General features: G+C 43.4%; 2 protein-coding genes and 1 long non-coding RNA gene across 26 annotated transcripts in view; 2 read left to right on the top strand and 1 right to left on the bottom strand.

Moving 5' to 3' along the window:
• LOC126920096 (uncharacterized) overlaps window positions 1-15,954 on the top strand; it is a 34,078-nt gene extending 18,124 nt beyond the window's left edge. Inside the window, exons 3-5 of one of the 5 annotated variants that reach the window (XR_007711888.1) lie at window positions 12,304-12,478; window positions 12,657-15,277; window positions 15,443-15,954. This is a non-coding gene — a long non-coding RNA (uncharacterized LOC126920096). Of the gene's footprint in view, window positions 1-12,303; window positions 15,278-15,442 lie in introns of all 5 variants that reach the window. The other 4 variants (XR_007711886.1, XR_007711889.1, XR_007711887.1 and 1 more) reach the window with 4 other exon arrangements.
• Window positions 1-25,565, top strand: part of LOC126919929 (uncharacterized) — a 174,744-nt gene that overhangs the window by 75,532 nt on the left and 73,647 nt on the right. The window lies entirely within an intron of this gene.
• Window positions 1-25,565, bottom strand: part of LOC126920019 (farnesol dehydrogenase-like) — a 68,444-nt gene that overhangs the window by 22,897 nt on the left and 19,982 nt on the right. The window contains exons 7-8 of one of the 8 annotated variants that reach the window (XR_007711874.1): window positions 20,200-20,338; window positions 1,950-5,957 (exon numbers count right to left, since the gene is read on the bottom strand). The exons of 4 other annotated variants lie outside the window; for them this stretch is intronic. The gene's annotated coding sequence lies outside the window, so the exon portion shown is untranslated. Of the gene's footprint in view, window positions 1-1,949; window positions 5,976-15,321; window positions 16,560-20,199; window positions 20,339-25,565 lie in introns of those variants that run through there. 3 more of the 8 variants (XR_007711873.1, XM_050729924.1, XM_050729905.1) reach the window with 3 other exon arrangements.

The following is a 25,565-nucleotide window of genomic DNA, read 5'->3' as shown; positions in this document are numbered from 1 at the left end:
ACTTCTCATAAATATGTAATTTACCCTGCTCCCGTGAGAAATACTTCGTTTAACATTGATTCGACCAAGCAGCGAAGATAATGTACCAAGAAAATCGTCGACTTTTCAACACCTTTCGACCTCATCGTTTATTCAATTCCTTCGTGAGTTGAAACGAAGGAAAAAAGACAAGGAAGGCATACAAGAAAAACGAACAGAAAAGTACACAGACTTGCTTTACATTATTCAGGAAAACCGTTCATCCGTCCGGTATACTTTGACATTTTTCATTGCGTTTCCGTTATATTCTCCTGCTGAAAAGGACAAATTATTCCTACGACGAATTCTTACAAAGGAACCACGAGTTGCGAACTACGTAATTTCTCGTTGACGAAACGTTCGACACGGTGACGCAAATTGCAACACGTGCTTGCAACACACTCTCCTTGTCTCGCGTCGAACTCGAACACGTGCTTCTTGTGGATTGCATTCGAAGCACATAAAGATGGCCCGTTGCGAAAAGCCGACGCGACGTCTCCTTAAACGTCGAAGTAAGTTGTTGCGAGAACATGGCGGCTTGCAATGCGCACTTTCTCTAATTACGTTCTTGAATGATCGATTTTAGCTGCGAAAGTAGTCACGTATCGCGTAAAACGGTATTCGATATGTTTCAACGATGATTGGATCGCGAGAAACGCGGCCGATTAGGTGCCGTGAAAATTGACGGGAATGATATCATTTTAATGGCGTGCTATTCGCACATACGATTAATCGGAGATATCGTGAATCCAGCGTGTCATTAGATTGTTTGGTAATTTGTTACGCAGATCGTTCGGCTGCGACGCTGCATTCACCGATGAAATTAGAGACTGTTCTTTGGAGTGAGATTGAAAAGGGTCATATGTATTTCATACTCGTACATAGAGAACTATTTTAGAAGTATCATGAAGCTATCGTGATGGCATTGTTATGTAAATAGTCACTGTTGTTTTCCATTCAGAGAGGGGAACTACCAGGAAGGAACGAACTTGGAATATCACAACGCGATATCGAATTCTATTAGTAGAAACTAATAATGAAAGAGTATGTATAAGTGACTCACGTATATAAACGTAAAAATATTTATTCCGTACAAGCTAATGTCATCGCATTCACATACTACTTCCGTCATTTATCATTTTTGCATTTTTCAAAATGTGTTGAAATGTTTGAGGTTTCCTGCGTTTTCTATTTTTTAAGTTAGGTTATATTACACAATTACGAAGCAATGACTAAATATTTTAAAACGATCAGAGAAGAACATAGATGGGACAAGGAAAATTTGTTCAATTTCAGAATGATAGATAAGACGGTTAAAAAAGGACAGCATAGCAAATGCAAACGTAAATATAACAGAAAAGTTCCTTGAAAATACAATTTTAATCGCGGAGCAGAAACGTGAACGTTGGCCATTCTTCGAGCAAGTGAAGGCTTGAACTAGAAGCGATTGTCGCGTGACAAACTAAGGGTGACAAACGTCGAGTACCCGTGTGCTGGCAACTCGAATTTTGCGAACTTGCCGACAACTAGTCCCGCGAAATTAATTGTTGGTTCGTGGCAGGGCACGTTTATGAAAGCGCCGGACATTTCCAGAAAATTTACGTTCTTAAGAATCGATCAGCGGTTATGGCCGCAACGAGTGGTGTAACGCTGCCAACAAACTTCCTCGGGAACGTTTTAGCCGTTCCCTTTATTTGGACGATCGTTCCGCGACGCATCGATTTCGTATTAGGGACGCGTTAACGCGTTGCTTAACGTTTTTCCGATCATGAGACCGTTTTGCTGCGGTAAAAGTTGCTCGAGCGCGAAGCGTTTCGTGAGTTATAGCTGCCATAGTATGTCATTTGTTGTGTGTATAGTTCGTTTAAAATTATTAAATCCATAGGTGAACATAGTGTAAGGAATCGAAATAAATACAAGAAATGTTCCAGTTCTTTTTGCACAATTGAATTGATATTCAATTTTACAAGTTACAAGTTCCAGAAGAGTTACTAAATATCCTTGCTGAACATTAACAATCTTGATAACGGCACAAATGTTGCTTTAAAAATAATATCATTTAATCAAATGATAACACTAGTCAGCCTATTTTATTTTGTTTCCTAATTAAAAAATCTCATATTCTTCTACTAAATACAGAGAACGAAGAAAGATACCATCACAGAGTAACACAGAGCACAGACGAGAAATCATAGGTATTCAAGGTCAAGTTAATCCGTTTCACTAAATTCCAATCTTTAATTGTCTAATTTAATAGAATCGTGCCATGTATCGCAACTATTTCGTGGTCACGTTGTAGGACCCTAAATGGCATTGTCCAGAGTCACGCGCGACCATCTGTTTGGCGAATGCGGCGCAACATAATTTCTACGGCATGCAGTGCGCCATAAGCGTCGTCGAATTCTCGTGCGGTAAGCGTATTATCATAAGCCATAAGGCGCTTATCCAATTGCTGGCCGATGCAATTACATACATCACGATTACCGTGTTCGATGCAGCTCGTTAATGTCTGCTTCGTGACACGTCGAAGACGATGACGAGGAAAGGGAAACGAGTGCGGAATGAAGTAAGATCGACAGATAAAAAGATGGATAAGGGTACTTGAAACTGAGGGAAATGAAAAGTAGACGGACGAGAGACACGATTCCAGAGAAAGGGAGAGAAGGTTCGATAAAGAGCGAGGATGAAATAAGAAACATTTCGAGCCCGAAGACGAGCAGACAAGGCGTAGCGTTTCGTTCGTTTGACGGAGTGGAGCAAAAGGGGACGAAAGGGGGGGGGGTCTTCATTACGCCCTGAAAGGCTGCCGTTTTAAGAGCAAACGAATAGGAATAGTTAACAATGAAACAGAGGTGCCTGGGAACGGAAGCTAAAAAGGAAGAAAATTTGCACTTGATACCGGTCGGAAAGAAAAGGTCACAAATTAGAACATCCTACGTTTAATTTAATGACTTCTAGAGCACCGATCGTGGTTCTCTTTTCTCTCAAACGGAAAGTCGAATCGATTTTGGAATTGGTCGCCAGCGGCGCGATCGATATTACGATTACATTCATGACAATGAAATTGTACAATCAATAAGAATAGCTGTTTATGCATCTTTTATTATACGATATATAAAAAAAATCATATACCAAGAGAAGTTCATTCGAGAAAACAAGATTTCCCCCTAAGTCCCCTAAACGTCTCCATTTAAAAACATTCTACCCTCCTGATCTACGTAATAGTGAAGCTAACCATTTTTCGTAAAGCACGTTTGTTTGACAAAATAATAAGATCTGCGTAAATCGAGGCGGCGATTCGAAGCGTTCCATCCAGTCCAATATCCAGGACATTTTTGCTCGCGACGATATTCCACCGTGAAGATTATTCCGGCGGCAATCGCGCGAGATTTCCATCCATAGAATAACGTTTATACCGTGGAAGGCAAAGGAAGGGAGGATGGAATAGTGGAGCACCCCTTCGACCATCATCCCTCTGCGAATCCACTGAACGAACGACACTAACGAAAGAGAGAACGAACGACCGTTTCAACCAACTCGCTTCTATTCCTCCTTCGAGACAAGCCGACGAGCGCCAGTTGAATCGTGAAATTTCATTCCCGTGCACATCCTCCACCGGTCGAGTCGTGAAATTTCAGTGGTCGACACTGGCGGACAGTTTCGCGACGGCACAGACGGGAAATCTCCGTTCAAGTAGCGTGTCGCGCTTGCGTTCGTCCTCGTCGCGAACCTCGTCGTGAACGTTTCCATGCAAATTGCCGCGAAACAGTGTAATCCAAAATTGAGAAGAAGGGTAAGCGGGCCGTTGTGAAACGACCCTGCTACGTGGTCGAAATGCTGCGCGTATGTGAATGCTCGCCACAGGGTGTCGCAATAATTATGGAACGATGAGCAAGGAATGATTCTACGCGGAAAGATAAATGGAAAATATATAGAACGTAGTTTTTCAGACGATGCTTCGTTTTTAGGAAAGTCAAGCTGGAAAATTTGTTACGGATGAGTGAACTTGGCTAATTCTTGTTTGAACGGCGCGTACAAGTGAACAATTAGCAAGATATTCTACTTCTATGAAAATCAATCAAAACTGTAAAATAACGTTTCTTCGATTGATGCTTCGTTTTCAAGTAAATGGAGATCGAACATGCTTAATCGATAATTGACTTACACGCATTCGATTTTCTCAAAAACGAAACTTCAAATGAATAGAGATTCGATTCTACACTTTCGACTTGTTTTTCACATAGAATTTTGCCAATTGTATTATGGTTACGAGAACACCCTGTATATTCACCTACACGCCGATACTGAGGCCTCCAGCGGGGACTGTCCTATTCGATAATGGGGGAAACTTCAGCATTTTTACCTTATGCATTATGGAGAAGTCAGTTATTAGACGCAAGGCGAAGGTAAAGAGAGACAAAATCCATTTTCTATATCCCTTCTTCTGCAGCGTGTAACCCTCGATCGGCCCGTGGGCTTTTGTTTCATTCTCTTTCTTCCTTCGAAGGAAGGAAGAGATCAACCGGTGTTCACGAGGGCATACGTGATACCAGGAATACCAACGAAACATTTTCCGTCTCTATCTCGCCTCGGCTAGATATGGATTTCCAATTCAGCCAGATATTTTCAATATCGTTGTCGCGTCTATGGTATCCAACGTTCTCTCCACCAACGATGTCCTCTCTTGTATTCTGGCCCGGGACTTCGAACGAATCGTGACTTTGTGAGATACTCGAATGACTTCGAGACTCTTGACTCTTCAGCAACGCGTGAATCATAATTTTATGTTCTGTTTTTTGATCGATCGTCGAGCTTATTTGTAAGAAAACGTACAAGATTCTCTTTCGAAGACAAAATAAGACGATACGAAAGTTCGATGAAAGGAACGCTAATGGCGCCGTGAAACTCTGCAACCTTTGGAACTCGAGCGAAAGACATTTTTTGCTAGATAGACGAGAGGCAAGATGAAATTTCTACATGAACTTAACCTGTTCTAACTCACTTCGGCGAATCCAATGAACTGGAAAACGACGACAAGAGAAACCATACAAAAATACTCATATTGGAACGTATGGTCGATCCCCCTAACAAAGTCGAGGGTTGCGAGCAAATCAAGCATGAAGTTCTCTCATTGCAAACGAGAAACACGAATATCTTTCTCGTGGTCAAAAGTTCTTGCATTATTGATAATTCGATTAAACTCTACAACCGCGCGACTCTAAAACACGAAACAAAAATCCGTACGCTGAACGAACGCCCTCGAATTTAACCGTGAAATCAAAAAGAGAAACAGGGTAGAGAATGTGGTAAAAAACTGTCCGGGGGAGTACACGAGTCAGTCGGTGGAAAAGACGCAATCAGCGACGTCGTCGAATCGAAGCTATCCTATCGTCGAGACAGAATTAACGTTCTCGTGCAGCTAGATGGGCTTTAACCCGGCCAACAGAATAGACGAAAAACGAAGAAAGGGATAAAGGTAGGAGAAACGAGGAGGAATGAGCAGGAAGGTAGAGAAAGGAGGAACACGTCGAGGGTGAGAGGAAGCGAGAAATTAGAGGAGGTCGCGAGCGCGAGGAAAGTGAGGGGAAACTGCGAGATACCTCATCCCCGTGAGCTTTCCAGTGCTTTTCGAGTGCTTTACGACGTCTGCCGGATAAGTACGTAGAGCGGCGCAGCCGGGCGTTCGCTATACCAAAAGTATATATCGTAAAGAGAGCGCTTTCAGGGAGTTAGATGTCCTCGACCAGTTCAATCAACTGTACGCCAGGCAACAAACCACTGCCGTTAATTGGATCGGAGCTCCGAGTCCTGGCTTTACGAGGCCCAATCGCGCCAAATTATCCGACCTGCATTTCTGGATCGGCCGCAACCGACGTCCTTCCCTTCCATCGTTTCTTCTCTTGTCCCCTTCGTCTGCGAGTCGACATGGATCACAGAACCTAGGAGTGATGTTGGATCTTTTGAAAAAAAAAGGACAGAACTAAGAGACGCGGAAAATACGCGTGTTAAATTGGTGTGAAAGGCGATTGTATAATAAATATAAGGTATTAGTAACAGTTTCGTTGAATTTTATAGTTTGGTTGTATCTAAGTGTACGCGTAATATCATCTTGATCGTTTTTTAATACAAATTATGTGTTTGGGTTGCGCACGTATACAAGAGCGCGAGATACAGTAATTTTAGAGAAGGGAAAAAGAGAAAGAAAAATGGAGAAGGAAGAGAGGGTGAGTTGCAGACTAAGAGGGTGCTAATGGACTCGTCAGTAAGACTGCTTACAAGGTTCGTACCTTAAACATCAGAATAGCAAAAAATAAGACCGGAGAATGTATTTATAGCAGAAAGTAGTGAGGAAAGTATTTTCAAAAATGTATATTTCCATAGAAGTATCAAGTTCGTTTTAAAATCAACTCCATTTTCTCAACAACGAATCATACTATCGAACGTTTGAACTATGATGACAAACGAATGAACCGAAACCACCGATCGGGATACAGTTTACAAACGATAGTCGGCGACAGGGTAAACAGTTCTCGCGGCAATCGGGTCTAATAGATTGAATTCCTGTCGGGGTTGTGCTATCTCATCGATCGATCAAAACGAGCAAGCGAATCACGTTAGCGTCTTCGAATCAGAACAGGCGCCAGTTCTCCATTTCTCTTCCGCTTTGCTTTTTTTTCGCGGCACTCGAGTAGACGCAGTACGAAAGCGTTTAAGTCGAGATGTTTATTACAGAGTTCATAATAGACTCGCTACAAGTTACTGTTTATACATTAGATTCTTGTAGCACGGCTGCGTGGTCATTAAACGTCAGTTAAATGAGCTTTTGCGAAGTTACGTCTGCTCGCGCCGCTTTCGAATCATTTTTTTTCCGCGTCCAGACTGGATGGAATGGGCTAGGTGAACGTAGAACGCCTAATTATGCCGGCGGAGAATTAAAATATTCTCAGTAAACATTTAAAAAAGTAAAATAAAGAAGTTTCCATCGAGCAGCAGCCTTTAATTACAACTTAGTTCGCTCTTGCTTCGCGCTGATGCACGCTGCGTCTTCCGCCCATCCGCCATTAATTTCTTCCTGTTTCCCTCCCGTGATCTTCTCTTCGTTTACGTTAATAAACGTTTCTTTTTCTACTCTCCGCGTTCACTTTGACTTCCTACCTTTTACCGCCGCGTCGTTTACTTCATCGTTAAAAACGTTTCCTCGCAATATCACGTATAAACGTCGCACGCTCGTTTACTCGAAAGCCTCTCATCTTCTTCGTTCTACTGGATTGCTTGATGCCACCGCATGGACAAAATTAAGTTTCAGAGCTAGAATCGAAATGATTAGCTAGACGTTGGATATTTAGATCTAACGAAAACTAGACATCGGTCGAGAAACACATGATTTTTTAAGTCTTGCAATTAAACAGAGTATTTGTACCATCTTTATGAATTTGAAGATCTTCCCTTTGACCGTATCAATGAATGGAAACTAACATTTCATATTCAAGAATAAATTCTACTTCGGGAAATGGAATGATCGATATCTGTGAAATATTGTAGCTCACGATAATTACGAAAGAATGTATTTCGTGTCGTTTCATTTAAACCGTGTTTCCTCACAATGCAACCACTGAACTTACTTTTTTGTAACGGGACTGCACTTTTTTGCGCTGCTTCTATAGTTTCTTAAAATTTATCGTGTCATCGACCGAGCATTTTACGGGCTGACTGCTATATGTCAGCCTCGCTGTGAACGCGCAAGGCAGCCCTAACTCCGCTTTAAAAAGCATTCGCAAGCTGCAATAAACGGGAGATGGTATTCGGGAAACGACCATTGGGCACACGACGAGTACACGATTATTTGAAAAATTGTTGAATCCCGCCACGCTGTACTTTTCATTCCGGAAACCATCGTTCCTTCAATCGTGACATCGTGATATCGCGATAACCGGTTTATCCGATGTCTTTGCTGCGTATAATCCTCTGGTGCCTCATCAAAACCACTTGATGATGTAGAGAAATATTCAATTCGTCCTCATTTTTATCCAATTTTCAATGCGTTTGTTAAGCAAAATGTAATCTAAATAAAGATTTGTTTCATCTAGTAAATATTATAATACGTTGTTCTTTACTTTGAGAATTTTATATATATTTATATATATTTCTTTTCTGCGAATTTCTGCATGTTGAAATTTTCTACAAATGTACAATCATCAATAGTCTAGTCACTAATGTTTCAGCGAGTTCTAAGATCAAATCGGAAAGCAGAGGAAACGAGAGAAGAAGGAAAAATTCCAGGACTTTATAATTCTCTACATTAAGCCCGTTTTGGTTGGCTGTCCGAACGTAGTCACTGTTATTTCCCCTCGTTCCAGGAGAAAAAGTAAAGCGCGTAGCGCGGAGTTCATAAGCCATCTCCCGGAGGCACGGTGTAAGCGTAAAGCGGAATAAACGTTGCCGCTACGTGTCCGTCCATGTGCACTGTTATATCGTGCTAACTTCGTCCCTGCGAACGTCCTTTATGGTCGTGCCGGCGAAAAGAATAAGCCGTTTCTGTTGATGCGACCACGGTGTCGTCTTAACGTTCTCGTGCCCGCCGTTTCCCCCAGGTTTCCTGGCTAAGCTCGTAAAAGCTCCCACCGTGAATCGTGACTTCGTTGTTGCGACGTGAGGGAAACGCCTGAGAAATCTCGCAACACCATTGACATCGTTATGTACAGGAAAGAGTGATTGGGAAACTTTGTTTTATATTAGGTATAACTGTCCTTCTGATAGGTAGTTAATGATGAAAATATGGCTTTGGGGAGAAATAACTGTTATCTAGTATTCGATGAAGATAAATCGAGATACTACTTCCATGTTGATACCAACATTTGAGAATATCTGTCTTCCGCGAACAATTTTAAAATCAGCACAATGGTGATTAAAACCTTCAATTTTTGCAGATCGACTTTCCATTGGCCTTTCAAAGATGAATTTCTTAACACCATTAAGATGAAACTAGTATATATATGCTATATAATTACCTCATAAATTATGCGATACTTATAAAAACAGTTCGACTTGATACGAACATCAGTTTCTTCCCCATAGATACATGGAGATCCATTAAAAATCGATGCGTGACACTTGGTACGGTCTGATAAGTGTCGATCGTGGCGTGGCAGACGAAGAAGAGCGGCGCCGTCTAGTGTTTCAACAGGACCGTTCGTTGGTTGGGTAAAAGGGGTTAGGCTAAGTGGCAAATACTGGATAGCGACGAGGTTCGAGTGGCGTCTCGTTTTTCTTGCCGGGCTGCCGCGATCGTCAAGGTGAAGGGGCCTCTCTATAGGTTTTCGGAAATGGAGGCTCGGTCATGATGGCGATATCACGCACGTTTCGAACCGCTTTCGAGCGTTTAGCTTCGACTGGAGAGGTGGCTGCCGGATCCCGCGGAAGAAATAAAACGAGACCTCCGTCTGAAATCGTACAGGGAGCACCGGAAATTTCAACTCCCATTCGATTTCCGCCGCGTTTACGGCCAACCTGGCTCGTTATCCCCCGCGTTTTTATCTAACACGGCACGAGGCGGGTTTGATTTATTGCTAAATACGCGAGGGTCGTTCGGTGGCCGCTGCTGACTTTCGCCTCAACGACCCTTGCGACGATTGTATCACTCCTCCCCATTTTATAACACTTGCTTTATCGTGTATAATATATATTGAGTATTTAATTCAACGAAATTCTGTAACGATATTATTGTAAATGTATGGAGTACACGAAAATTTATACGGGAAATTTTTATGAATGTATTATGTGAATTGTACGAGACTTTTTGAAATTTCATTAGTACTATAACGAAATACGATTATCGAAATATATTGATAAAATTTTTAACCGATCACGATGATAGACATCTACGTTCACTTTACTCTACTTATTCTAGATCATTTTCCTTTTACAGTAAACGGTAACGAATGGCAGTAATTGCGACCAAACACGACTCATGTAATGAAACGAGAGTGGAATCGCGTAAAATTACGATTAAATGGTTATAAGACTGGTTTATGTGACCGATACCGTGGACCTGTCCGTTCCCTTTCGCGGCAATTGATTGCGAACGCTGTCGGCCGATCGGTATCGTTTTTATTTATGAATCAGGAGCCCGTTACCAGGGCGCAATGTAATGAAGCAATTGCCGCGTTCGATTTGCAATTTGTTCCCATTGCGATTTTAATCGAGATCAAGTACAATCTGAACCCGTTCACGCGGATACGAGAAGCGTTACTGACATCTCGAATATACTCGATTGCGCAAAAGAAGCGAAACGAGATGATAACGAAATCATCTGCTTTTATATCGGCCTCGAGAATCGAAAAATGAAAAGTTTTTCAGAAAGAATTAATTTAAAATCGTAGATAGAATACTCCAGAAACCGATTATCGATGATTTAATTTTATCCATTCTATATAATCTGCAGATTACTATCATGTGTTATTGATATCTAATCTTTTGAGTGACAAACTTTGAAGGTGGATAAATTAACAAACCACACGTCAGTGTCTTCTCCTCTATTTCGTTGAAATTATAAGAATAAGAATTAAAGGTAGATAAAACTCATCTAATGGACGCATTGTATTTAACCTGGCTCCTAATGTCAGCCGCCAGAGATACGGTAAGTGACAGAATACAAACACGCTCGCACGAGCATCTAGATAACGCCATTTTCAGAGGAAACCTGGCCATTTGGAAGGAAGACACGGTCAATGTTAGCACACGTCACGTCCTCTGTCGCATTGCCGCCAGTTCCGCTCGTATCATGAACTGTCACGCCGGCTCTCCCGGTTATAAACACTTGGTGCGTAACTGCACACTTTAAAGCTGCAATATTCGAGGGAGGTAACAAGCGACTGAATAAACATCGACCACCTTGCTTCGCGTGCCATCCTTGTTTCAATTCTACTCCGGTAGTTTACCGCTATTCAACATCTTAATTTAATCCAGAACCGCGACATGTAACACGTGTCATGGGAAGTTCACGGCTGCAAATGTTTGCTTACATCGAGAATAATGGAACAATTTAAATTGGTAATATGTTTCAAGATTATCGTTTACGATAAAACAAAATGATGATCGATGAAAATAAAATTGATAGAAATTGATAATCGTGATAGAAATACAACGACAAAATATAGTCATACAAATTTACACTGTCTGCAACTTAATCGTCAAGCGTAAGAGAATCGATAGTTTCTGTATAGCACGAAGATCGAATCGTACTTCGCAACACGGAAGTTAGTATTCAAGGTCACAGGGGCTGGGTAACTTCAATGGTCGAGGTAGAGGAACGCGTGACTCGATCCACGGGGCTCGAGAACGTAATCCCATAGCAATGTTTGCCGTCCGTGACGCGATACCGATCGCGTCGTGCAGCCCGATGGAACGAGAAGGGAAAAGCGGATCGCGCGATGTTCGACTGTTTATCGTTGTTATTGTTTTTCGACCCTATCTCAGCCCAGCCACCCCCATCCCGGCGGAATCCGATTTGTAATGGAAATGCAATGTTCAATGCTGCTTTAATCCTTCGTCCGCCGTAGGAGCCTTTTGTAACGCGCTGCTTCCAGGGAAAAAGCGGAGGAGACGGACGGCTTTAGAGATCCGTCATAATCGTTCTAGGACGATATTTATTTTTCGTACAAACGTCGCTGCTTGAGAGAGAGAAAGTGAGAGAGAGAGAGAGAGAGAGAGAGAGAGAGAGAGAGAGAGAGAGAGAGAGAGAGAGAGTCAACGAGATTTTTTGCGAAAGATTACATCTGAGTATTCGATAGCGCACACGGAGCGCCAACGACAAACTATATAAATGGTCACGTTTCCAAAAGCATTATCTCGTTCGTCGCTCGTGAACTCGCTCTCGCGGATGCAAAACTAACCCCCGTAGAAAAAACGACCAGAACAGTTTTCCACTTAACAAACGAAAACTTCCAACCAACCTGAAAATGTGCAAAAACGGGAAAACCACAAACGCGAATCTCCTCTCTACGCTCGTATCTTTTACTTTTTGCTAATAATTAAAAGAACGTAAGTATCGCCAGAGGGGTTGTTAAGCAACGGTTAGGAGTTCCTTCGCGAAGTAAGGGAAGTTCGGGCGAAATAGCGACTCGGAGTCAGAGTGGAGAGAGGCGGCGAGCGGAAGGGTGACAAATCAATGGCGGATGGTAGGGTAGGTAGCGGCATATGAGCGCTGGGCTCCTATCTTATCAACGCATTATTCAACGGCGGAGGCTGCTCGGGACTCTAACTGCCTGCATTTGCATAAATCCATAGATCTCCCGGACCTGCTCGGCTGCCCGGCCGTGTCTATCCATCTCTGGATGCATGCATACAGCAAATTACAGTGCCCGCAAGCGGAATTGTGGGTGGCGGACCCGTGTCCTTCCCCCTCTGCCTGCCCCCCTTTCACGAAAGGACCCCGAAGGGAGCCAACACGCTTGCCGGCTAGGTAAGGCCAATGGAAGGGGCTCGGTAACATTCACTTTGCCAGTGGCTTTGTATTGGATCGTTAACGACACCCCTTCCTGTGTACCTTCTGTTATCACCCTACGCTATCTCTCGTATTGTGCAACCTTCCTTTTCTATGAGTGTACTAGGACTGGAAAAAATTTCGTGCATATTTCCAGGATTCTGGGAGATGGATAATCAGCCACGCGTTTATTGGTTGATGACTGAGTCGGAGAATGGTAAGAAATACCGCGTAGGATCGTTTTATAGTTATGCACTATCGATCGAGAATTCCGTTACGTTAAGAAACTGTTCAGGGAAAAATCGAACGAGGTAAAGACTGTTGCTGCAAGAATTAAACGATAATAGTGAAACGATGTTGAAGATCGGCCATACGTTTTTTCTATTTTGCTCGAATGATAGTTTTGAGATTATTTGTCGGAATCTATGCAAACTTCATCTATGGAATCGATGCAAACTTTATCCTATTGGCAAATCAATTTCACGCCGATATAAGAAACTTCGCAAAAATCCAGTAACCCATAACAAAGAGTACCCGCTGAACCATTCACGCACTGAAATTGGTCGGTTACATTCGTTGAAAATTTCTCCACGAAAGTGGTCCGCGCGTTCAAACACGCGCGGGAGATCCTCGTTTATCGAATCCATTTGCGAGATCACGCGAACGACGTATCCGCGGTAAGACGAGTCTAACGGATCGCTAATCAGCAAGTGAAACAAAAGGATTTCCACGGCACAGAGGTGGCGGGTTTCCACGCGGATCTAAGGTCTCCCTCTCTCCCTCTCTCTCTATTCGTCTCTGAGAGGATTGCCGGGCCACTCAGCTACGGAATGGTTCGTTAGCAAAAGGAGACGAAACTGTAAGTCCCGGTGCAAATACCGTCGATTACGTGCTCGCCTGTACGATTCGGTCTTCGTTGAATTTCTCCGCGAACGGTATCACGGCAACACGGTAATATTTGCAAAGCTTTGTTATCCGACCGACTCACAAAACCGGCGATCGTATGCATTGCGATTCGAAAATTTATTCGTTCGATGAATAATTTAACTCCGGTTATCCCTATATCCTGTATGAATTATCGCGTCCTCGCTCTGTCATACGCGAATACCGTCGAAATTTCGCTTGGAAAACAACGCGAAGAAAAACGTTGTTGCCAGGCATAACTCACGTGGATAACGTTCTCGATAATGCCTTAGCAATCGAAAATTCAGATTACCTTTTTCATCGAGAATTCGAAGCGTTCAATTTCGTAAAACGAGGCCAGCTTTCAACGAACTTTTTAATAAATCGACTGACCCAATTTCTCTTGTGACCCGTGTACGCAGGAAACGGAACAATAAGCAGTATCATAGAACCGATCGCGTTGAAATCGCGCGGTAAAACCCACGGTACGGAACGAGACGGAATTTTTGACAAGGCTTTTTCGCCCGACCGATAAAATATATTCATTTTCCTATTGAATTCGCAGATAATTGGTGCGAGTCTGAGAGTGTCTGATACCGATCCCCGAGTTCTCACGAGTCGGGTGCAACGGACGCGTAATAAATTCCAGGTTTACCTATTCTGCTTGCGACAGGAATTATTCGGCGAGCTCGTAGGTGCACGATCGATTTAACCGGGCGAGGATGAAATACGAGAGACGCGCCAATTCGTTGCACCGATTCAGTCGTTCCTGTACCATTACCTGTCGATCCTCTGCCGATTGTTTCATCGACTTTTTTCCTGCCCCCGATTAAAAATTTCGAAAAATATTCCGCTAACGACTACGCAAACTCTATTAATTCTTCGAGATCGAAAGACTTTTTATACAGCAGGAGAGAATCTATTGCAAGGACATTTTGAAAAATTTGCATTTCTTTATGATGTAAAGATATGTAATACGATGTACTAAATATTTGGCGACATTTACAAAATCTATGACTAAATCATGGCAATCCACTGAACCGATCTTATGAACTTGGATTTAGAAAACATTACGCTTTACCATCTTCTGCCACAATCAGCAACGAGTTTCATCCGTAAGTCCACTTATAATCTAAAAGCAGGACTCCGGTGCTACTCGTACATCGATACAATAGCCTGAACGAGTTTATTCCGGAGGAGCCAGCTGCTCACCCTTAAAAACACCGTTGTCCTCTTGAGCGGTGCATCACGGACGCGTTATCTGCCGGCTGCTCGAACAACGATAGGGCAGTACGAGGGTGGAGAGTGCGAAGTTAAGTCGAGCCCTTGCTCGAATGTCTCTGACGGCAGCGAGACGAGTAGTTAATTAACACCTCCCGTTACCCTTACCCTTCTTCATCCCTTGCATCCGGTAGATGCTAGCTTTTCCGCAGAACAGCCGCGGTGGCAGCCGCCTTTTTCACGGTGGAAGAACGGTCTCCTTCGCAGAATTCGCCCGCGTGGCTGGCTTTTTCAAAGCTGCCGTTACCCCGGCGAGAAGTTGGAAAAGGATCTCCTTCCTTCGTAATTTTTTCCGTCCTCCTCCCGTCGACCACGAAGACCGGTTGGTAATTAAGACATTCTGTGGTAGAAAGGAAGTCACCGGCAAGTCCCTGGATCTCATGTATTTTTAATTTAGATAGCGACCGAGAAGGATCTAGAGGAGGAGGATCCACCGTTTTGGAACTGGCGCAAAAGACTCCGACGACGGGGTTTGATCGTTCAAGTGGTTGGTTCTTACACTGTCAGCGTTCTCTTCTTCTCCGAACTATCGATGGAGCAATTTTCTGCGATTGTGGCAAAGTGGTGGAATTGCGAGCAGATCGTGTGATGTCGGTAAATGGAGCGTTTATTTTGTTGTTTGATTTAAACGAATGATGTAACACACAGTAAACGCTTCAATATATTATACATATACACACGATAGGTAACATTTATACATAACAAAATTTAGTAATATTTTTTTACGAAGTCTATTTATCTTAATACTTTCTCATATAGAGCGGGTGGTGTTCTCGCGAGGACTAGAAAGTTATCAAAGAGGGACATAAACGACGTTACGGCGAACACAGAGCATGCGCTCGGTAATATCTCAGTTGGATACAGCGAAATTTTCGTCGTTGTTGACCATTACGCCGAAGGATCCAGCATCGCGAATGCCTCGAGGTACGTCAGGTTATGTGATACCGGTAATAATTCTATGAATTACGAGCTTAACCCGGTCTGACCTCTCATTTTCATCAAGCCTCCACTCGCAGGGAGCTGTGTCATCTCGACAGGGCTTGTAATGCAAAGGTAATGATAGCGATTTGGAAACGGACGTTCAGATGTATACATCCAGTTTGTTTTGTGAATTTTGTGGTCAGTGTTACTAGTGTTTCAAACAACATTAATACTCATAAAGCGTTACGAAGTTTTCAATTTCCCTGTAGTTCTTCTCATAACGAGATATAAATAGAAAATTCGCTAAAACAATTTACTGCGATATTATAAACTCGAAGATTGCACATTAATCTGAATCTATTTCCTTTAAAGACTTTTCGCTCTGTTACGGAACGAACCTCCAACCATCCTAAAAATTCCTCATATATTCGCATATGTCACATCAAGTAAGATAATCCTTCCATCTTACCGTTTATAACTCAACTATACCAAACCAAACGTCGGCGATTGTATCGATCTCTAACTATTCTCATCTTTACATCAACCCCAAGACTACATAAGTTGACGATAAAGTTCAATCAAGACACGACAGAAATAGTATCCAAAGGGTATCAATGTAGGAAACGGAAATGGATTTGGTGTTCATTGGTAATCAGCGATACGGTCGATCAATCATCAACCTATGGAGGGGTGGCAGCCAATGGATAGTCATTAATTAAAAGAGGAATTCGCGCGAATGAACCGGCAATGAACACTTGACCGGTCGACTGGATTCGCGGAACATCGTCCCGATTGAAGTGGTCCTCCTTCCCCCGAATTCGGCGATGCAGCGAGGTAGGTCGGCGAAGGGTGAACCTGGAAGGTAGTGTCGGCAAGGGGTTACCACGATCGGCCCCCTTTCGGCTTGCACCGATCCGAAAACCAGCCGGACAGCTCTGCAATTTCGATGCTAGCCCTGTAATTTGATCAATTAACGCTGTACGGCCCTGTTCGCTTGAGAGTGTGGCTAGCTCCTCCCCTGGTTCGTTCTACGTGGTCAGGGGATGCTGCGAGTTCCAGGTATCGACTGTATTCAGGAAGTTCGATTATGGTCGCCGGTTGTGATCCAGTGTTACTTAGATGTCATTGGGAAATGTGAATTTTGAAAAACGTATTTTGGATAACGTTAAAGATAGCTGTTTCGATTTATAGAAAAATGAAAGCTAAGTTTAATAGAAGGTAAAGATTTCTAAAAATAAAGGTAGTTATATATATAATATATAGGCTATATTTACTTACATGGTGTCGAAGCTGGATTCGATAGAAAATGAAGATTTCTAGAGTTAAGGGTGTAGGTTGTAGTTCGAGAGCTGCTTCGAAGACTACAAATTGGGTTTGGGTTGCGAGAGAGTTAAGAAGTGGGAGTTGGTAATTTTGTTAGAAACGCTGAGAGGGAAAATTATAACGAATCAGTTTAAATTCACAGAATAAATGAATATTTAAAAGAGGTAATTTTATCGAAAAGTGTGTTCGCTTCTTAATAGCGTTCCTTTCGCCATTGTTAACGCTGTAATTTGCTTCTGAAGGAACGGTGAAAAGTAAAAATACGCCAAACGTATTTAAAAGGAAGTTCATTAAAAGCCTGAAGCAGTCGTTGAACATTAGAGGTGGCGATTTTGGCAGGTTCGTTGGGAGCAACGTGCAAAGAAAAAATTAGCAAGATGAAAATTATTTTTACAGCGTGGAACGAGTGTAAAACAGAAACGTGCGAGCGCGCAAAGGTAAAAAATTAAGCGGGACAACTGGCGTTTCAGCGGAATATCTAGTTTAAAGGCCGAAAGCAACGCAGGCACAAATATGTGCGAATTTAATGGCAAAGGGATATGCGAATTCCCAATTAGCTACGTTAATTAACCGTCCATATCCGAGCGGCCGAGCCAAAAATGTTGCTTATTAACCTTGTCGAACTGACATTTTTTCGAAATTTCATTCCCTATGAAACGAGATCAAAATTAAATTTAAATAAAGGATTCAACGACGAAGATCCGAATTCTTTGTGAATCATAAGCGATTCATGAAACGGAGCGGCCATTAATAACGTTGGTATTCAAATTACGGAACGACATTCGCTCTTCGAAAATTCCATCGATCGATCATCGCTGAAACCGAAGGAGCGCGTCGCCGGCTCGGTTGAATACACAAATCTCGTAGTTAATAATCGATCGGCATAGCGTTAACTCGCCAGAATCCGAGGTAATTCACGAGATTTGTAATGTTCGGCTTTTCAAGCATTGTACACAGGCCGCGCATTACCGTCTCGTCGTTAGCAGGACGTACATGACGTCATTAGAACGAAGTGCTGCTTAACGGGTAGTTAACACATAATTACTGTGTACAACGCGCGCACGCGCATTGCAGTGGTTTACTTATGACGTCGTCATGCACTCGGCTCGCGCGACCGCCCAAACTAGCGCCCAGATATCAATCTCTCTTTGTCTGTGGAACATTGATTACGCGAATGATTTCCAACTCGAAATCGAATAACGCCGCAACAGCCAAGAGCACCTTCGTGTTTGAAGACTGAGATTCGCTCATACGAAATGATCATAACGAAAAGGTATCACGCAAATAAAGGTAAATTGTTAAATATTGGTAGCAAAGTCGTTGCAAGATTAACTTAAGGGATTGGGAAACTTAGTAGGAAGTTGTTGGTAACTAAGAGAAAGATGAATCGTAATTGAGATATATTCATGTTAATTAAGGTGTTTAGATATAGCGACGTGGGCGGTCGCGACATTAAATTTAAACATGAAATTACATTTCGGAAACATATTGTTGGCCACCGGTATTACAAGCGAAACTCATTAAGTAGAACTTTTGGCAAAACCAAGGCAAACATTAGTAAAATGCTCGATTCTCCATCTGGATTAGAAGCAGTTATTAAGTGGAATTTCCTCGGCCGCGCGGGAAGTTCTGGAGGGTGAGAAACCACCATCGTGCAACGTTACGTTTCGAACACGAAATTCAAGAGTTATTCAGTTAATCGCGGCAGTTGCAAAATTCTGAAATTGCGGCTCTCCGCTCGTTTTCGTTCCGTCCGACGAGGATACGAGTATTTACTTGCCACAAGAATTAATTGTTTGTGCAATTTAACCATTCACATCGACAATACCGAATGACGATCTCTCTACGAGGAATGAAAAAAAACCGGCTGGAAGAGAGAAGAGAAGAAACAATAGGAACGTTAAATTCGAAAGTGCATTTCACGGAAGGATCGTCACGATGTTGAAGTCTATTTAAAAGCAGGCTTCACGCATTTCTGCAACGTTCAATATATACCCGGCGTAGACAGATTCGCAGATTTTCGTATCCCCCGTTTCTAAGTAAATTTACGTTCGAAGCGGAAAGATAGCAATAATTTAATGTTTCCGCATGACTATTTGGGCATGATAATTGGTTGCACCGAAGTATCTGTGTATGAGAGTCGGACACTGTAGGATGAGTGACATGGTTTTAAGCAGACCGAAATGCTCACGTCCTCGCGCATGAAAGCGATTTCAAATTCTGTCGAATTTTTTGTGTCGATTTAATTCGGTAGTTAAGGTGATTGAACTATAATGATATTAAGGATTGCTGTTCCGCGCTTGCAACTTCTCTTTGCAGTACATTTTCGGAATATCTATTTTCGCGAATTGAACCATAATAGCTAATCTCGTAGTAATTAACTTTAACCCTCGAAGCGCAAGCTATATAAATAAGTTTATTTAACCGACACTTGCTTCTCCGTTTAAATGTTAAGCAACACTTTACGTTCGTCGAAGAAGCCATGCTATTAAACGTAAAACGTTTCGCCAGTCTTGCAATTCGTTTTATCCTCCAGCCGCCAGCAAATTCCTCTAATTATACCGGGCGGTTTATTGCCACTTTTTGCACCATTTTTTCTCCATGAAAACTATAAAAACGCTTTAACCAAGAAAACAGAATCGTAGGTTACCAGGGAAAAATAGTCTCTACATCGTTGAGTTGTCTTCAGCGATGTTGCCGAAATTTACAACGACCAACAACATCCGTAAAGAGTCGCAGATTGGAGAGGAACGAAAGCGCTTCTTTTTGATATCCAGCGACATGTGAAATTCCTACGATAACTTCCCGTTTGTTTTCGCCAGCGATGCAAGGAACGATCAAACGCGGGGAGAAGTAAAAAGCAACAAAGCTCGTCGACTTAGATTGATTTTTCCACACATGGAACAGTTTGTATCTTAGCTGTTGCTCCGCAAACGGTAGTTTGCGCCTTTATTTGCCAGCTGCATTCCGTTTGGACGAGTGTATACGAGTTTTAGGTTCTCAACAGAGGAAATACTCTCGTCTATGTGGAAAAACGTGTAAAAGAAATGGCGAGAGAAAAGCGACGAAAGAGGACGGAGACGAAGAAACAGACGAAGAAGACTAGGATAAAAGAGTAGAAGGGGACAAAGTCTGGAAATCTTTGGGAAGAAATCGAAATTGCAGGTTTTCGTCGAAACGCTGGACTGGTAAGACGTGACCGAATTGCCAGAATAAGGGACGGCGCGTGTCCCAGCACCAAGATAAATAGGATATTCCGGATAAATGCTTACCTACGTGCTTTCAAATGGTATCGAGTGTTCTGTACGAGCCGGCCAGGTACTCTTCCGCGACGTTTCAGGAATTTCCCTACAAAGCCTTCCGAGGGTGACACACCTTCTCCTGGTGCTGGCGTATCCCTGGTTGCGGCCGCTGCACAAGACCGACATTACTCAGGCGACATACCGTGAACTAAATGAACCGAATAATTGCAGCTACCGGCTAGGGTTCGCAGAGCTCGTGAATCTCTTTTGCTTTTCGTCGTTCTCCTTTATACCCTTCCGGCAGTGATTATGCCTTGGTTCAACGATCGAAACTTTGCACGAATCCTCGGAATTTGTAATTTTAATTTTAATTCTAACATTTTTCTTGTAGTTTTCTTTCTTATTTGTAGCATTGGGGATCTTATGATTTTAAAAGATTATTCGAATCATCCGTGACCCCATGGAGAAAAAAGAGGACAAGTAAAGTTCTATCGTTTATCATCCGACGGAGGCTGGATCGAATTTTTCTCGAAAACCCTTTCGGGAGCGGACGGACTCTTGACCAGAATCGAGTAACCTTCCCTGTCACAATGCCAAAGTCACTAATGTCCCTGTGCAAAAAATCGCGTCACGCCCATTCTCGATCCCTCAACGTCGTTGTCAAGCCGCTGTCAATTGCATGTTCGACGGAACGGCAATTTTCGAACGAGACTCGATCATCGTTCAGGATGTAAATAAAACGCAGGAATAATGAAGAATTATAGAGGCGATGGCGGACAAATGTTTTCCACCGCAGTTACGACTCTTTACGTAGTGAGATTTCCACGAACGACTATTTCTTACTTTACTACGTGTTTCGTGTATTGAACCGGTTTTAAAATAGGTGAAGATTATATGGTCTTCAGATGTCAACGTTTTTGAATGATTTTAAATACTTGAAATAAAAGTCTGATTATTTGACAAATTTCACAGCACTTTCAACGAAGCTAGTCGACGATTCTCGGAGCGAGGGGCACGAATTTTATCAAGCGACCGACGTAAATATCGATAAAAGTTCCATCGACCCGATAGAAAGGCATTTTCAGCGAGGTAAAAAGCTTCTCCCGTAAGAGAAATCGAGATAGTGCGAGAGGTAGAACGAGACGGGACGAGAGCGGGGAGAAGTCGCGGAACCTAATTGCTTGATCGACAGGAACGTCGTTCGGATCTGGACGGAGGAAAATTTCTCCTCGATCCTTCAATGTCGTCGTCAACGTCGCGTCAACAGCACTCCATTACGAGGCCCACGATGACGACAATGTTGGTGTTCTCCCCCTTTCGATCGATCTACCCGCTCTGGAACGGTGCACTTTTAGCGTCTGCGTCTCTCCGGTTGACGGGTAAATATGGGTGCAACTTAAATTCGGCGGGTTATCGACCACGCGCGAATAAAATCCTGCAACCAACGTTCAATCGTCTAACTTTTTACGACTATTTCCTTCTTCCTCGTTCTTTTCAATTTTTCTTCTTTCTTTCACCTCTTTTGTTCTTACAAGCACCGGTAAGCAAGAAAGTGTAAAAAGTTCGCTTAACAACTTAGCGAGTAGGTATCTGGTCGCGGCTGTCGCGCAATTTCCAACGGAAGAGGCACGTCTGGTGGCGCGCGACGCTTAAAAGAATGTAAAAACCGGTATGAACGCTTTAAAAAATTAAACGGGAGCTGCTTCCATTTTCTCCCGTTGCTGTTCCGTTGCCGGAAGACCAGCGAACGGACGAGATTTCAATTATGAACGCGTTATCTGCCGGCGGAGCGCGGGGGGAAAGTTTTCCCATTAAAAGGAGCGCGCGACGATCGAAACGGATTACACGAGCATTAGCACGGAATCTCGCGGCTCATTTTATGCTCCACCGACGAATGGAAAGTTTGTACGTGACGCGGCCACGGGCCCTGTCATTGAATTTGTTCTCTATTTCGTTGTTCGCTTTGATAACCCTTTGTGATAAGACATTTATTATCACTCTACTATTCGAAGTACAGTACCTTTTATTTTCTATAAAATCCTAAGACTAACTTCAAATGAACATTTCAAAGATCGCAATGCTTATAGTATTTCTTCAATTCGATTCAAGTAAAAATATAATGAACATCGCAGTGCTCATTATCCCAGAGTATCGTTCGAGTAATTACGAGTGTATAATTCGTAAAAACAGTAAAAATTCATCCCTGAATAGGTTAGATACAGTTTCACATTCACCTATTTCCAATTCCCCAATATCATCGACACTCACTGTTCTACCTTTTCTCGCCTAGTTTCCCAATAAAAATAAGCATTTCGTAGAAAAGACAGATATCAGCTAGCTGCTCGTCCCGTTGCTCGATCAGAATCTCGCGGCCGGGATATTTGCAATTTAGATACGGCCACGTACAGTGCAGGCGACACGACGGATTCGTCGCATCCAACGACGACTACGACGGGGTGAACGAGGACCAGGAGGAGGGAAGCGGCTGGGAGACAAATGTTTCGGAGGGGGTTGTTGGTTGGTTGCTTGCTCGCAGGCGTCGCGATGTTAAATAATCGCGTCGCCGGCACGTTTTCGCGTAACGAGGACGTTTATCAGGATCCAGCAACCGGGAACTGATTTACAAATAGGCCCCGAGAGGCGGCGCCCCGTCCTTCGTTCGCCCTCTTGCTCCTTTCGCCCTGGCAGAGACGAATCAGGCTGAATTTTCGCGCTGCTGCCTCGCTGGAGGACGCTTTCCGGTACTCGAGTGCCGTCGCGAAACTCGACGAACCGACCCCTCCTCTCCCGATGAAACTTTCGTCCCTTGGCCTCGTGAACACCTCCGTAATACGTATTCTGATGCCACGGCGGAGAGGTCGCGAGTGCACGCTCTCAAACAGCCGGGATCTCCTCTTGCTTTAAATTGAAATTAAAACTGTACGAACTTTTTTGACGATGGTTAGCAGAGTTTAGGATAGAGGCAAGAATTGGCAGAAACAAAGAGAATGCGGAGTACGATGAAACGGAATTCGACTATCCTCGTTTTACGGAAAACTTTCACATAAAATTGAAACGAAATATTGTACAGATCGAAAACGATTCTCTCGTACAATATTTTCTTCAAGCTTGAGGAATTTTTTTAACGATACAGAAAAATAATCGAATTAAGAACGATGCAAAGGACATGGCGAGATTAATCGTGCAATGACACAAATCGTATTATAGATTCCAGACTGTAAATCGTCCTATCCATCGAAAACATTGATCTACGCTACCGAATAGCGAGGTTAGAAAACAGAACGTCTACTTCGCATTAGCAAAGACAAACAGTCACCCCGCGCAAGTTTCTCGATCTCCCTCTTTATTTACATTTGAAACACCAGGAATTCCCAACCGACAGCGCGAACCGACATTTAAATATCCGCACTCGCCGATGTTTCGAATCGTTCTCGAATCGTCGTTAACCGGTTCTCCGGGGTGGGGGAAAATGTATGCGCAGACGTAAACACTGGTTGGCCGGTCGATCGAAGGAAACGAATTCGAAAGCAACCCGAAGTGGCCCGTAATCCCTGTTCCAGGCGCTGCAGTACGACGGACGACCGCAGCCAAGAAGAATAACATTAATTCGCGGGAATTTATATTCCGTTGGTATCTTCGAGGACGAGCGAAGTGGATACCGCTGTCTTTTTCTTGGCATCGGGACGGAGAGTTAGCCTAAGACGCCTTCCCCCTTCCCTTCCCGTCGGTGGCGTCGTTATATAGCCCTTCCCAGGTTTTTCTTCCCCTGGGAAATCATTTTCATTTAAGATCGGCTACGACAACGCCTCGCGACCGAGTCGAACGCGAACTCTAGAATAAATTATTTCCTCGGCCTTCTTTTCTATCCCGTTTCGCCCATCAGTCCGCGCTGGTCTATCCACACCGTGCTCGATTTCCTCGTCTAGCGCAGCATGTTTTGCAAACGTCTTCAACGCCAAAGAAAAATACCCAGAGGAGAGGCTTCCCGGACGGTGGTTCGCTTTCAGCATCAACCTTACAAACACCGATGCCGTGGCACCAAAGAAACGACCTGCCTTCCTTTTAACGGCACGCTTCAACCCTCCTACCTCTGCTGAAACCCTCATGGACGACGTTGTGAAGTAATTATTGCGTAAAACGCGCGGGAAAGTGACCCGTTTGATCGTGGTAAAGCAAATATCAAGGTATTCTAAGTATCTTTCGGAGACTCTCTGTTATTCTATTAAATCATAGAAAGAGATTTCTTCCGTTGGAATACGTCCGTTCCTTTTTGTTCACTAGCGCGTCCCCTTCTGCTTGGATTGTTTAATTTATTAAACAAGTATCAAGGAAATTTCTCAATACCTTCTAATGTAAACAAAGTTTTATCGATCCTACAAAATACTCTACCTCTTCCTTCGGTAAAAAAAACGTTTCACAATACGTACGTACGTACGTTGCCCGTAGCAGTCACTCGACACCGAAACGCAGCAGGTTCTAGTGAAAAAATCAACCAATGCGCGGATGAAACTGTCGTTCCTGGTCGGTAAAATCGTTTCGCTTTAACGAAGTCACGCACAAAGCTCGTCGCGTGCCACGGTCCGCGAAGAATCGAAAAATACATTCGTTCTCGCGTGAAAACGGACAAAAAACACCGACTGACAGGGGAGACGAGAGTGACGCCGGGTCGGGCTACGGATCCTACGGTTTACGAAACGAATATCGCGAGACCATGACATCGCGAGCCTTTGCAGAATGGCCAGCCGGCGTGAAAAACGCGACTGCCGTCGTATTAGCGGCGCGCTGCACGCTGCGCCGGCTGCAATGGAACCAGCATTTGCGACAAATTCGAATTCCAAACGTTCCGCTATTGTCTGACGGAATGGAGGCGACCGGTTAGGGTCACTCGCTCCGCGAGCATCCACGAGCGCCACTTTCGAGTACGCTACGATCATTGTTGTCTCCTCTTTTCAGCCTGAACGTTCCTTTGTGCCCGTTTCCCGTGGGAGATCCACTAGAATCTAAAGTTAGGGTAGGCTTTCGAACCGGTGTTTGATTAAGGTATTTTTTGAACTTTCAAAGAGGCGTTTTGTTTGGGGGGACGTTTCTGCGACGAGCAAATTTCCCTGTGTTTGACAATAATGCTCACAGCTGTCGCTGAAGTGTTTCTCCGTGTATGGTGAAGTATTTTTGCAGGTTTGGAGAATGGGTAGGTGTAGCCGCGAAGTTTATGTCGTGCTGAAGGAAGCAAGAAATGGAAAATGCAAGGTGAGCTTGAAGTGGAGTCCATATGTTACCATACGGAAGAAAAACATTTCGAAGGTGTAGCGGGTCTTTTACTACCGTGCACCTTTTACCTGGATTATTTTTTCACGATTTTAGAAACAAGAACCCACTCCTGTGTGCCTTTATCCGGT

The sequence above is a fragment of the Bombus affinis genome, chromosome 1, assembly GCF_024516045.1.
Source record: "Bombus affinis isolate iyBomAffi1 chromosome 1, iyBomAffi1.2, whole genome shotgun sequence".
Classification (NCBI taxonomy): Eukaryota; Metazoa; Arthropoda; class Insecta; order Hymenoptera; family Apidae; genus Bombus; species Bombus affinis.
This window is presented reverse-complemented; position numbering and strand designations above follow the sequence as displayed.